Below are 3,585 nucleotides of genomic sequence, written 5' to 3'. Positions count from 1 at the left end.
ACAGTTGCTTGAGTTCCTAGTGTATTTTGGTTTTCATTCCCCTGTCTGACACATAGTTTACAAAAATATTGTCCCATTCTGAGGGCTTTCAATTCACACTAATTACTGCATCTTTTGCCATACAGAAACTTATTGTCATGTAATACCACTTGTCTATATCTGGGATTTTTGACTTTTTGGGAGTCTTATTTAAATAGTCTTTGCCTATTCTAATGTCTCCCAGAGTTTCCTCAGTGTTTTTCAGCAATATTTTTAGAGTTTGGGGTCTTAGGTTTATGTCTTTGATCCACTTTGAGTTGATTTTTGTCAAAAGTGAGAGGTAAGGTTTCAGATTCTTTGTTCTGCATGTGAATATCCAGTTTTTCCAGCACCATTTGCTAAAGAGGTTTTCCTTTCCCCACTGGATTGACTGTTACCCTTTATCAAAAACCAGTAGGCTGGGGAACTAGCAGTTAGTGTAATGGCTATGTCACTGGATTCCCACGTAGTCAACCGTGGTTCGCATCCCAGACCCGGTGACTTATAACTCACGCTGGGTGCGTGTGCGTGCGAGCCCAAGATCCCCGAGAGGAGAATGGAGGAGAAGGGATTGAGGCGTGACCATACCCCCTGGGGGGTGATTTCTCGCTTTCTGTCTCTATGTCTCTTTCTGTCTGTCTGGCGAGCACACGTGCCCTATAGCAAAAACCTCTAAAAAAAGAAAACAAAACAAAACAAAAACAAAAAACCAGTAGGATGTATGTTTGGAAGTTTATTTTGGGGATTATATTCTGTTCCATTTGTCCACTTGTCTATTTCTGTGCCAATACCATGATGTTTTGATTACCATAGCTTTTTAGTATATTTTTGGGTTAGGAAGTGAGATCCCACCCACTACATTCCTTTTGTGCCAGGACTGCTTTAGCAATCTAAGGTCTTTTATGATTATAGATAAACTGTATCATTGTCTTTTTTTAGATCTGTAAAAAATGTCTCTGGCACTCTGATTGGGATTGCATTAAATATGTAGAATAATTTGGGTAGAATCTACATTTTGTTTAAATTAATTCTTTCAATCCAAGAACACAGTATGTCCTTCCACTTTTTTTATGTCATTTTCAATTTCTTTTTCTTTTATCCTCTCATAGTTTTCCTTGTCGAGGACTTTAACCTTTTCATTGGATTTATTCCTAAGTATCTTATACTTTGTATGAATGGCATTATGTTTTTCAGTTCTATCTCAGTCTGGCTGCTGTTTGTTCATAGCAATGCTATTATTTCTGTATGTTGATCTTGTGTCCTGCAATTTTACTGTATTCATGTATTACTTCTAGGAAGATCTTTATGGATATCATTGAGTCTTCTGTGTATACAATCATGTCATCTGCAAATAGGGATAGGTTCACCTCTTCTTTCCCTATTTCAATGCTTTTTATTTTACTCTCATTTCATATTGCCTTGGTGAGGAATTCCAGTAAAATATTGAAAAGGAGTGGATAAAGTGGGCATCCTTGTCTTGTACCAGTTTTTAGTGGAAAAGCTTTCAGCTGTTCTCCATTCAGGATGATATTCACTATGGGTATTTCATAGATAGCTTTTATTGTGTTGAGAAATGATCCTTCTTTGCTGATTTGCTGAGTCTTGATCGTGAAGGAATGTTGTTTCTTATCAAGTGCTTTTTCTGCATCAATTGATATTATCATACGGTTTTACCTTTCTTTCTGATAACATGGTATTGAATTAATGGTTTTATGTATGTTGAACCTACCTTGAGTCCCTGGAATAAAACCTACCTGGTCGTGATGTATAATCATTTTTATATGTTAGATACAATTTGCTAGTTTCTTGCTGAGAAGTTCTGCATCTGTATTTATCAGAGATATTACTCTATAGTTTTCTTTCCTTATCCTGACCTTATCTGTTTTGTGGATAAGGGTGATGGAGGCTTCACAGAATGAATTTGGGAGAGTTTTACCCTTTCATTTCTATAGAAGTAACTTAAGCAGAATGGGGTTAACTCTTATTTAAAAGTTTTGTAGAATTCAGAGTTGAAGTCATCAGGACCAGGACCAGGGCTTTTCTTTGTTGGGAGGTTATTTATTTCTGATTCAATCCCCTGACTAGTTATGGACCCATTCAGACTTTATACATCCTCCTGGCTCAATCTTGGTAGATTATGTGTGTCCAGGAATTTGTCCATCTTATCCAGATTTTCTTGTTTGTTAGCATAGTATCCCCCAATGAAGTTTTTATTTCTGTGATGTCTGTTCTTACATTGCCAGCTTCATTGCAAATTTTATTTACCTCATTCCTTTTTCTCCTCTTAAGAAGTTTCACTAGTGGTTTATCAATTTTGTTTACCTTTTCAAACAACCAGCTTTTCATTTCATTTAATTTATAGATAATTTGTTTATTTTCTATTTTAATTCTTTGTGCTTGGTTCTTTATTATTTCTTTTCTCCTGGAGTATTTTGGATATTTTCTGCTGTTGATATTTTCATTCTCTGGGACTTGATGTTACGTGATCCATTTGCTTTCTTTCCATTTTCTTCTTACATGCACTAATTGCTACGCACTTCCTTCTTATGAGTACTTTTCGCAAAGATTATGAAAACGCGTGTCCTCATTGCCATTGTCACCTATGAATCTTTTTATTTCAGTCTTAATTTCTTCAGTAGTTGTGAAGTCAATCAAGAGTAGGTTATTTAGTTTCCATTTAGTGTGTATATTTAAGAATTTCTATCAGAATTAAAATCAAGTTTGATTCCATCATAGTTGAAGAAGATGTTGAATACAGTTTCTATGACTTTGAATCTGTAAAGACTTCCTTTGTCTCCTATCATGTCATCAATCTTCTAAAACTTTCCATGTGGGAGTGAGAAAAATGTATGCCTCATGATTTTCATGTGGAAAGTTATATAGATGTCTGATAAGTTTGATTTATGGTATCATTTAGATCCTTTACCTCTACTTATTTTTTTGTCTACATGATCTTTCCAGAGAAGATAGTGGAATGTTGAGGTCTCCAAATATTTGTGTGTTGCAATCTATCTCTCCTTTTAGATATAACAGTCTTTCCTTTGCATATTTGAGTGCTCCTAAGTGTTAGGTACATAGATATTTATGAGCATTATATCTTCTTGATGGATTTATCCTTTTAATACAATATCATACTCTTCTTTGTATCTCCAAACAGCTTTTGTTTTAAAGTCTCTAGTTAAAAATTAACATTGCTATTATTTGTAGTTTCCATTTGCATGGAATACCCTTTTCCAGCCCTTAAAATTTAGTCTATGGATGTCCTTTTCCAAGAAATTCATTTCTTGTAGGCAACAGATAGAGGGGTTTTGTATTTTTATCCATTCAGCCTGTTTCTCTTGATTGGAGAATTTAATTCATTAACATTCAATGTTATTATTAATATTTCTAACTTGACCCAATATTTAAGATGACCATTGTCTTGGTTGCCTCGTATTTCTTTATTTCTGGCTGTTCATTCTTTAGTTTTCCTGGAACAGTACTCTCTTTCAGGATTACTTGAAGAGCTAGTCTGGTGTTGGCAAATTCTCTTAGGTTTTGTTTGAGAAGATTTTAATCCTTTTTTCC

This window comes from Tupaia chinensis, unplaced genomic scaffold, assembly GCF_000334495.1.
Source record: "Tupaia chinensis unplaced genomic scaffold, TupChi_1.0 Scaffold000337_1, whole genome shotgun sequence".
Lineage (NCBI taxonomy): Eukaryota > Metazoa > Chordata > Mammalia > Scandentia > Tupaiidae > Tupaia > Tupaia belangeri.
The sequence above is the reverse complement of the archived record's forward strand: the minus strand, read 5'-3'. Positions refer to the sequence as shown.